The 11036-nt window shown below is 44.9% G+C and overlaps 1 long non-coding RNA gene across 2 annotated transcripts in view; it reads right to left on the bottom strand.

Annotated features, from left to right (window-relative positions):
• Window positions 1–4724: 4724 nt before the first annotated feature.
• LOC144589057 (uncharacterized) overlaps window positions 4725–11036 on the bottom strand; it is a 40272-nt gene continuing 33960 nt past the window's right edge. For both annotated transcript variants that reach the window (XR_013544936.1, XR_013544937.1), the window contains one exon: window positions 4725–6295. This is a non-coding gene — a long non-coding RNA (uncharacterized LOC144589057). The remainder of the gene's footprint in view (window positions 6296–11036) is intronic.

Raw genomic sequence — 11036 nt, 5'->3', positions numbered from 1 at the left:
TTGCCCGAACCAGAGGGAAGGACTTCACCTGGTGAAGGCTCCATTCACCACCAACATTACTGGAGCTCTGTGGTGACCTTGTCATTTGCCTCAGAGGAAAGACAGCTAGCTGAGGAGGATTTGGCAGAGATAATGGTGCGGGAATATCTGGCTGAGCCCCCTCAGCCCCACCAATCAGACCCCCTCCATTACTGGGCCCTAGGAAACTAGTCATATGGCCAGAATTGTCCAATGTGGCCACGGACTTCCTTTTCACCCCTCCCATCAGCGTCCAGAACGAGCACATGTTTTCTCATCTTGGAGACATACTCCGACCACACCGCTTGCATTTGGATCCCGTTACTGTGGGTTCCAATGACAGTCCCTCTCTTAACATACCGCCTGCCTGCCTGCCTGCCCACCCTCCAGTCCTCCAGGAAAAAAAAGACCTGCCTACTTGCCTACCAGCCTGTAAACCTGCCCCAGCTCCAGCTACCGATTCTAGTAGCTTCCTCGGGCCAAGTTCCAACCAAGTCGTATCTGCTGCCTGCCTGCTGGATCAAGTCAGACCAGCAGGCTGAGAACCGTTGAACTCCTACCTGCCTGCTTGCCTTTCTGCCTGCTGGGTGACGTAGTCCTGGTGGGCTGTTTGTTCCATATTCTGCCTCCCTGACTGCCTGCTGGGTTATGTAGTCCCAGCAGGCTGTTTGTTCCAACTTCTGCCTCCCTGACTGACTGCTTGGTTACGTAGTCATGGCGGGCTGTTTGTTCCACCTTCTGCCTTGCTGGCTGCCTGCTGGATGACGTAGTCCTGGAGTGCTGTTTGTTCCAACTTCTGCTTGCCTGCCTGCCTGCTGGGTTATGTAGTCCTAGTGGGCTGTTTGTTCCACCTTCTGCCTCCCTGACTGGGAGGAGAGAAGAACTGCCTAGCACGGGTTAAACCACATGAACTCTGCAATCTGAAGTCAGGTGATATGGTGATGGGGTGACATGCAGACAGCCTTTGGTTGGGGCAGACCCAGGCATCCAAGCCTAAATCCTCTCTTGGCCCACCCAGAGCCTGTCCCGGCTCCCTCAAACATGACAAGAGGGCCAGCCAGGCCTCTTGGCAGTTGGCACACCCAAAGCTGGTTCTGGCATCCTGAACATGCCAAGAGGGCCAGCCTGTCTCGGCCCCTCAAAACCTCTGAAGGCTTTCTTTATCATATATGGGTGGTTTCAGCAGCCAAGTTACAAACCTCCCCCCCCCCAGCTTTCTAGTTCTAAATGAGCATCTTTGTTTGTTTGAAGGTTGTCAGCAAGTCTAGTTAGACATTAGTAGTGACTGTGACAGGTCGGTTTCCTAGGCCTGTCTCAGACCCATCCAAAGCATGTCTGGGCATCGCCCCTTCGCTCCATTGCCCGGCTTCAGATTGCAGAGCACCTGTTTTCCGACAGCCCCATGACCCCATGGATTAACCGCCATTAGTAGCACCTTGGACCCTTTTCTCCTGTTGGTGCTACTGATTCCCCGAGAGCTGGGCTCTGCCCCCCAAGCCTGTCCAGAATTCCCCCGTAACAAGATGGACAACAACAACAGCAGCAACAACAACAACAACAGCACCTATAACAAGGCCAGTGACTCAGCACCACTGCAGTTTAACCTGCAGCACCACTGTCTACCTTGCTGCCAACTTCCTCAGTGCCCGATGGGTCCACTCCAAAAGTCTATGTTGCTGGCTACGTGACAACTTTCTGAGTCCTGCAGCTCCTTCCATTTCCAAAAGGCCTGCGTGCTCATTCCAACTCCCTCAGGCTTGATTCTCAAATGCTGCTTGCTGACTTCAGTGCCCTACCCGCCTTGGGTGTCCCCGTGCCAGGAAGGCCAGGTTCAGCCCCACCCAAACCTGACCAATATGCTCCCTCCTCCTGAGATGTGCTGTGTGTGACATGTCCCTCCTTATCTCCAGGATCAGTATCCGCTGATTCATTTATTCTGAAAAAAATCTCAGAAATGCATATTTATACATATTTCATGATTCCAGCCTCCTTGGGCCTCATTCCAATTATTCATGCCTGTTCATTCCGGCCTCCTAGCCTTCTCTACTGCCCCAGAAGGCTGGCGGAAGCTGGGTGAAAAGCAATGGGACATAGTTCACCCTGTTGCATGGATTCAAACTGTAGTGCTGATTTTCTGATGGACAAGCCCAGTGGCTCAGCGGTTTAACCCGCAGTGCCACAGTCTATGTTGCTGCTATGTGCAACCTGTGTGGGCGTCCTCCCCACCTCACCAGGCATCAATTCCAGCCTCCTTGGGCCATGTTGGCCCCAAATCCTGCATCTGTCTGCAGCTGCCTTGGGCTTAGTGCTCCAAAGTCCACTCAGGCTTCATTCCTAATTCCTGGCTGTTCATTCCAGCTTCCTACTGCCTCAGGTAGGCAGAACCTGGAACAAACTACGGGAGCTCAGCTTACCCCATTGCATGGATTTGATTTTCCGCTCGAGAAGCCCAGCGGCCCTGTGGATTAACCACCGTTATGTTAGTAGCACCACCCTATTTATCTGTTGTTGCTGTTGTTGTGCAACCGCAGTTGCCTCCTGGGGGCAAACTTAACTATGCAGGCAAATGTGATGTTCCCAAAGAAGGCAAGAGTCTGCTTTCAAGCCTGTCTGGGTATCCAAGCACCAACCAGGCCTGTCTCAAGCCCCCCTCAAGCCTGTCCAGGGAAAGAGGGCCTGTCTCAGGACCACCCAAAACTGGCAGACTGTTCATTCCAGCTTCCTAGCTATTCTACAGCCTCAGTGGGTAGGCAGAACTTGGAACAAACTATGGGAGCTCAACTCAACAGCGGCCACGTGGATTAACTGCCGTTACATTAGTAGCACCCTGGACCTTATTCATCTGCTGATGTTGCTGCAATTGTGCAACCTCAGTTGCCTCCTTTGTGCTGAAGAAGACAAGAGTCTTCTTTCCTTTTGCTTCCTTTTGCCTCTTCCTCTTCCTTTTCCTCTGCCCCCCCCCCAAGCCTGTCCGGCTGTCCCATGCCAACACGGTGCTCCAAAGTCCACTCGGGCTACTGCCTGAGTAGGTTGGCAGACCTTCCAATCAACAAGCCTAGTGGCTCCGCAGCAGTTTAACTCAGTAGGTAAGCAGAAGCAGGAACAAGGGACAAGAGCTCAGGTCACCCCATTGCATGGATTCGAACTGCTGATCTTCCGCTTGAGAAGCCCAGCGGCCACCCTGATTAACCACCATTAGTAGCACCTTGCAGTCGAACCTTATTCTCCTGCTGTTGCTGCTGCTTTGACAGCCTCAGTTGCCTCCTGGGGCCAAACGTAAGTAACTTTGCAGGCAAATGTGATGTTGCTGAAGAAGAAGAAGACCAGAGTCTCCTGCGGCTGCCTTTTGCCTCAGTGCCCCGATGGGGCCAAAAAAACCTGCTTTCCAGCTGTGAACTTCCTCAGTGCCTGATGGGGCAAAAAGTCAACAATGTTGCTGGCTATTTGAACAATTTCCTAATCTTGCAGCTCCTTCCACTTGGGCTACGTTCCAAAAGGTCTTTCTGCTCTGCCCCACCCAAAGCCTGTCCAGGCATCACCCCATCACTCCATTGCCCGGCTTCAGATGGCAGAGCTTGTCTGGTTTTCAACCCGTGCCAAGGAGACAGCCTGTCTAAGCCCCCCAAAACCTCTGAGGGCTATTTTTCTAATATCCGGGCGGTCTCAGCAGCCAAGTTGCAAGCAATCCCCAGCTTTCTATTTCTAAACAAGCATCTTTGTTTGTTTGAAGGTTGTCAGCAAGTTTAGTTAGACATTGGTGACTGTGACAGGTGAGCTTCCTAGGCCTGTCTCAGACCCACCCAAAGCCTGTCCGGGCGTCACCCCATTGCCCCATCACCCGGCTTCAGATTGCTACTAACAGTGGTTAATCCACGGGGCAGCTGATCTGATTCTGACAGCCCCGCACCATTCATCTGATGGTGCTGCTGGTGCTGTTGGAAGTTGCAAGCAACCTCAGTTACCAGGCAAATCTGATGTTGCTGAAGAAGACCAGAGTCTGCTTTGCTGCCTTTTGTGTCAGTACCCTGATGGGGCAAGACATGGTACTTTGCTGATGCCAACTACCTCAGTGCTCCGATGGGGCCAAAAAAGCCTGCTTTCCTGCTGCCTTTTCCCTCAGTGCCCAACGGAGCCCAAAAGCCTGCTGTCCTGCCAAATACCTCCTTGCCTCCAGTCCTCCTGAGGGCAAATTCTACTTCACTGGCAAATGTAATGTTGTGTTGAGCTGAAGAGAAACTCGATGCCTCATGCATGCCTCTGCCAAAGGGACCTCTCATTCTGCTGGGGCTCAATGCCATGTGCTTCTGCACCGTGTGGTAAACTCTCCTGGGGGAACCAAATTTGTGGGTGAATAACTCGGATGTCCAATATCCAATCTTCACCAAAGTTGGCAAGCATGTTGGAGAAAGTCACAGGAAGCTCCATTGTGATTCTGGAGACTCTAAGTACCTGGAGGGAGCTTTCCTGGGGGTGTTCTCTTTGTGACTATATATCTCAGGGGTCCATGATCCAATGTTCACTAAACTTTCAGGCGTTGTAGAAAGGTGTCTGAGGAAGCATCCCTGCACATTTGGTGTCTCTAGGTCACCAGGGGACAGTGTTATAGCTGTTTAAAGTGCAGATGAATCAAAGGACCAATTAGTCAAAGAATATTGGTATATTCGTTTTTGTCAATTTGTTAACTTTGAAGAATAACGGATCAAAACAAATTGCCTTTTTTTTTTATTCATCCATCTCTAGTAGGAACTCATCAGAAAGGATTCCTGTCTCCCCTTCTGACTGGCCATCACACTGGAACTGTTAGTGGAAAATACCTGAACAACAGCTGTAGGGAATGGGGATAATGGAGAATATGGTGCAAAACTGGCGAGTTTTAAATCAAAACATTGCACTTTTTGTTTGTAAACACACACCTACAATGTAATAATATGCTTAGTTCTTCAATAGGTGTAAATACAAGCCCCATATTTACTAAATACTTAGGCATAAATCACTTGACTGAAAAAGGATAATAATTATGCATTGTTAAAGATACAAATCAAAGAAGATCTAAGCAAATGAATGAAATCAAGCATATCCTGTCTTGACAGGACTGCTACAATTAAGATAAATACACTTCCAAAATGAATTTTCCCTCATCTAATTCTTCCTTTCCTGCTTTCCCATAAATATGGTCAGCATTGCCAGGAAATGATTAACAATTCCATTTTTTTAAACAAGAAATCCAGAATCCTTAAGTCACTAAGCTACCTGTACACTGACTACTAAAAGTGGAGAAGGCATCTCAGGTATTGCCAGATACAATGATTTTTTCATCTCTGACCACACATAAACTGTCCAGTTTATCCAGAATCACAGTGTGGATTCTGAGCTAATAGATTCACCACTGACATGGTATTCTCCCTCAGACAGTTGCACGAGAAATGTAGGAAACAACAACAGCCACTCTTTGTGGCCTTCATAGATCTCACAAAGGCCTCACCTCCTTCTATTACCATCTCCACACAAGAATTGGAGGTTGTTCATGACTTTGTGTACCTGGGCTCAACAATCTCTGACACTCTCTCCCTAGATGTTGAGCTGGATAAACGCATTTGCAAAGCAGCTACCATGTTCTCTAGACTCACAAAGAGAGTATGGCTGCATAAGATGTTGATGGCATATACCAAGATCCAGGTCTATAGAGCCTGTGTCCTGAGCACACTCCTGTACTGCAGTGAGTCCTGGACCCTTTGTGCATGGCAGGAGAGGAAGCTGAACATGTTCCATATATGTTGTCTCCGACGCATTTTTGGTATCACTTGGCAGGACAAAGTTCCAAATAGAGTAGTCCTAGATCGAGCAGGAATTTTCAGCATGTATACATTACTGAAACAGCAACGTCTACGTTGGCTTGGGCATGTTGTGAGAATGGCTGATGGTCAGATTCCAAAAGATCTCCTGTATGGAGAATTAGTGCAGGGAAATCGCCCCAGAGGGAGACCACAGCTGTGATACAAGGATATCTGCAAGCGGGTTCTGAAAGCCTTAGGAATGGACCTCAACAGATGGGAAAGCCTGACATCTGACCCCAATTGGAAGGGACCCTTGTCCAGCATGCCGAGGCAAAGAGGCAGTCCCGGAAGCAGCAAAATCAGGGAGCACGACATTGGATTGGATTTGTCCTCTGTGTGGAAGGGATTGTCATTCTCGAATTGGCCTTTTCTGCTACACTAGATGCTGTTCCAAGTCCTCAATACAGAGGATGTTACCACAGTCTCTCGAGACTGAAGGATGCCTAAGACAACAAAGATGGAGAAAGACAGGGTTACAATTAAAACAGAAACATTAACAGCTCAAAAACACACTTTTACACTTGGAGTCATTGACACTCTGGGGATGCTGGAGGAGTTAAAAACTCAGTAACCCATTTCTTTCTGCCTTGCTATTTATATGGACAAAAGGGCAAAATAATTAGCTTTGTTGATTCTCTTCTCACACATATAATATTCCATACATTCTTTTATCACCAAAATAAGAGACTTTAATTTTTAGATTGGAAACTGGCCGGATTATATGCCTTATTCTATCGATGAGGAGACAGTAATTAAAGAAGAAGCCTTGTGACCACTCACACCTTTTGAGCAACTCCTGGCTTCCAACTCTACCACAGTGAAGGGCAGAGCCTCTTTAATTTTTAAAACCGTTAAATACAACCACTTATACAAATGCATGTCTAAAAGTCACTTGGGGGCAGATCAAGGGCTCCTCACCTCATGGATGCTTGGACAGGTTTATGGAAACCGAAACCATTTAAATATATCTCAGCAAATGTGAGACTGCAATTAAAATTACATATCAATGGTATATGCCCTTGATAAAATTAGAACACACAACTGGAGGATATATGGAAGCCTTGAGTGTTTCTACATAGGTAACGTTCTTTCCCATGGAAATTTTCATTTTGGTCTCAGATTCATGTAGAAACTGACTATATGGCAAATAAAAATGTATTTACAATAGGCATTGGTTTTGATCCAAAACACTTTGGATTGGAGTCTTTTACACAATTGGTAGAGAGGTGGAAAGACACAAATGAGCGTTTAAAAACAAGCATGAGCGCATCTTGGTTGTGGCCCTTGCAGAAATCTGATAAAGGATATTAGGTGTGAAAAAGAAAATACTGGCTCAGATGACCTTCACTTAGTTTGTTGTGCACCAATTGCTTGTATCCAACAGAGAACTAATAGTATAACAAACCTCCAAATACACATGGCATTGTATGGTGTAATGTGTTGGATTAACATTGCCATGCTTATTGGGCATCTTGTACTAGAATGGCTATCATTGCTGTCGGCACTCTTACTTGTGCTTACAGGTATAACAGGGAGGGGTAGATAAACATTCTCCGCTTTGCTTTTGTTGGGGTATATAATGATGATTTGGAATCTGAGGCTTTGCTTCCTGTTAATGTTTGCATTGATTCCATAATTTTCTTTATCATATATGCCCCCATAGTATTGCATACATGTAAAATAAGTTGATTTTTAAAAAAAGAGATAGCTGAAAAATTGGGAAAAATATATCCTCAGATAAATAGGAAAAAATTCTGTCAGCAAGAGTTTATTAGGTGATCCCTGAAAACATGTAATAGTTACAAATAAAAACAGAGGTTTTAACCAGGACTTTGGAACTTACACTCATACAGGACTATCTTCGTCTTTACAAGGTAGTAAATCTCACTATGTTCAATTAGACTTACTCTCATGAACACATGCCAAGGACTTTATCTATTATGCGACACAAGCTACACAGTGGCCACTGTATCCCATCTTAACTATTTATTCACTAGTGCAATGGGTCATAAAATTGGTTCTTAGAACGCTACTCTATCAGCTATGCTTCGAATAAATTAGCATGCCTATTAAGTGTTTTGCAAACTGGCAATTTTAATTCACTATGGGGTTCTGCTCTTACAAATAATTTCTTGCTACAATAGAAAAAGAAAACCTTCTCTATACCTCCACCAGCTTTGTGTGTATGTTGGAGAGACAGAGAGGTTTCAATGTCTTTTTTTAACTATTTGTTTCCATTTCATTGAATCTTCTCTTTATTTGAGGAATATGAATGTCTTTGAATCTATTCAGCTGCCTAAAATGAAAAGCATTCCATTCCGGAAGGAATGGAAGGAAATGAACTAAATATTGTTATTGTTATCATCACCCATAAAATAAATCCAGTCACTTAGTGACCTTGGCACTGGGTATTTCCTGGGAATTGATGACTGATTGGTGTTAATGGCCCTCAGCTGCACCTCAGGCCCATCAGCTCCTCCCAGCTGGTCATTAATCCACAGGAAATGTCTCTTGTATCGATCCTTATAGCTTAATTAATAAATGCAATGTGTCTTACCGCCTTAGATTTAGAGATGGACCTTTCTTTTTCTGCTGCTTTGAAGGTGACATTTTTTACTCTCAGTCTCTCTCTAAGCATTTTATTTCTAAGCTTCCTTTCATGTTGTATCTCAGAATTCATAGGTAACGAGAGAGGCAGGACAGCAGTTTTGCTTTTAGGCAAGGAAGAAGGTAAAAACAGAGGTCAGGCTTCAGGAACTGCCTTGCCGTTAGGCAGAAGAAGGAAATGGCCTCCAGTTGCATGTACTGGGGGGGGGACAGTTGTAGCAGCCTCCCAAGTGTTCCCCATGAACTCTCTGGGAGTTCCCTTTGGGTGAAAAATAAATTTGTGTGTGCTATCAATTCTCCCAGCCTTCCCCAAACTGTTCTGCCACATCACGCGTGGTGAATACCGCCCTATTCCCTTGCCAGTGTTCCAGGAAATTACCATGGGCAGTCCAGTCAATGTCTGCAAGGAGACTGAGGAAAGGTTGCCATCTTTTCCTTTACCTCAGGCTGAAAAATATATTGGGCCAATGGGCATTTTTTCAGCTCATAAAGTGATGAAAGCTCTTATGCCTTTAATACTGGTGGAATGAAGAGAATTTTCACAAGTGCTACAGTTTGTATCCAAGGGACTGGGAAACACAATCTGCTTGAAGTACATTACTGTACATACTTGAAGTAAACAAGAACGTTGCACAATTTGAAAATTATCTATAGGGAAACCTAGTCACTGTAAGCCTAAGACTTGTTTTTAGATGATCAGACCTTAAGCAATTTAATTTAAATGTTGTCAGGCTTATGTCTAATTGAAAATCTAGTTAGTGTTAACTTGAGCACCAAAGAATCTAACCGATTTTAACCCCTTGCCCTGTGTGTAGTTACCCTCATTTATTTACATAAGTTTAATAAATAAATAATTTTGAAACTAATGCATTGTGTCCCATAGCGCTTACAGCACTTTGTGGGCGGTTTACAAGTTAATTATGCAGGCTACACATTGCCCCCCACCCAGAAGTTGGATACTCATTTTACCGACCTCAGAAGGATAGAAGATTGAGTCAACCTTGAGCCGGCTACCTGAGATTGAACCCCGGGTCGTGAGCACAGTTTTTTAACCGCTGCACCATTAGGATCTTAAATATTGTTAAATACTGTATTAATTGAGACTGTTCCTAACTGAAAAAATGTCTTTCTATACTGTCCAAACAAGTTATCACCCAGCCAACTATTTATTTTGACCCTGCTGTTGATTTAACCAGGCATATCACCATAAGTCCAGAAGTAAATACTGTATAAAGTTATTTCCCAACAAAGACAATAACTGAAGCCACCCACAAGATCTTAGAGATGTGCTGGGCCATTTCAAAGTACTGTTTTTAACTTATAAAGCCTTAAACGGCTTGGGCCCAAACTATCTCAAAGACTGCAGCTTCCTTTCTGAGTCTGTTCAGGTGTTAAGATCATTAGGTAAGGCCATTGTCTTCCTCCCACCACCAGTACAGGGCTGTTTGGTTGGAAAATAGGAGAGGGCCCTTCTCTATTGCTGCTCCCAGACTCTGGAACTCCCTTTCACAGGAGGCCAGGCTGACCCCATTTTTACTATATTGCAAGCAGGCAAAGACCTTTGCATTCAGGCAGGCTGTTTCGTAGTGGCATAACATGCCAAGGCTGCTGCCCAAATTTGAAGAACTGGAATATGGCAACCTTTGCCCTCTGGCCTCCTGGATAAGTGAAGGTTTAATTTCCCTATCACTTTAGCTCTGTGCTTGTGAAATTTCTACCTGCCCAGCCACCCTAAAGGACACAGTATAGATGGTAAATCGTAGGACTGCTTTTTGGAAGGGATTAAACTCAAAATGTGCATTATAACTATACTTGGTGCTAGCATTCTGAGTAGTGACTCAATGAACAGTTCTGAAGTACCATACACTACTTTACAATAATTAGGGAACTGCGTAGTACTTAAACCCTTAATAAATCGTATCTGCCAGCTAGGTCAGGGATGTAGAATCATTGTCTCTATGGATTTTTCAGCTTTCAATAACCCTCAGTCAAACCCACAATGACCAATAATAAAAAAACTGGGAGAATTTTAGTTCAAAAACATCTGCAGGGCAAAAGAGTCGCTATTCCTAGTTTGGCTCATTACAGTCTGAAAGTCTACCCCATAATTTCTCCTCCTTCTCCCAGCAGATAGATTTGTGCTGCAGCAGCAAGCAAGTTCCATATTTTAAAACCAAGCTTTCCCCAGACACATTTCCATGCAAAATTTGAAATTCCTAATTTGGTTCCCTACCTTGCGTGGTGAACTAAATTATTTTCATGAGCCCTTCAGGGCATATTGTCAGCACAGACTTGCTTCTGCTATGCACCACATTCCAACCATTAATACGGCTTCCAAATAGAGTGTATTGACAAGATACCTGGTACAGTGTAAATCCTAGGTACATTTGATCCAGATCATTAAAACCAAGTGAAGGGAGCAAAGAACAGATCAGGTTACCAATTCAAACAAACAATGAATTATTCATTTCATTATTAATTCGACAGGCCTCCAGCTATTTTTCCCCTCTCAGATAGGCTACATGGAATAAACTTATGCTACTTTCTAGCACTAGGTCCATTTGTCTTTTCGGTGCT

The sequence above is a fragment of the Pogona vitticeps genome, chromosome 4, assembly GCF_051106095.1.
Source record: "Pogona vitticeps strain Pit_001003342236 chromosome 4, PviZW2.1, whole genome shotgun sequence".
Taxonomy (NCBI): domain Eukaryota; kingdom Metazoa; phylum Chordata; class Lepidosauria; order Squamata; family Agamidae; genus Pogona; species Pogona vitticeps.
This window is presented reverse-complemented; position numbering and strand designations above follow the sequence as displayed.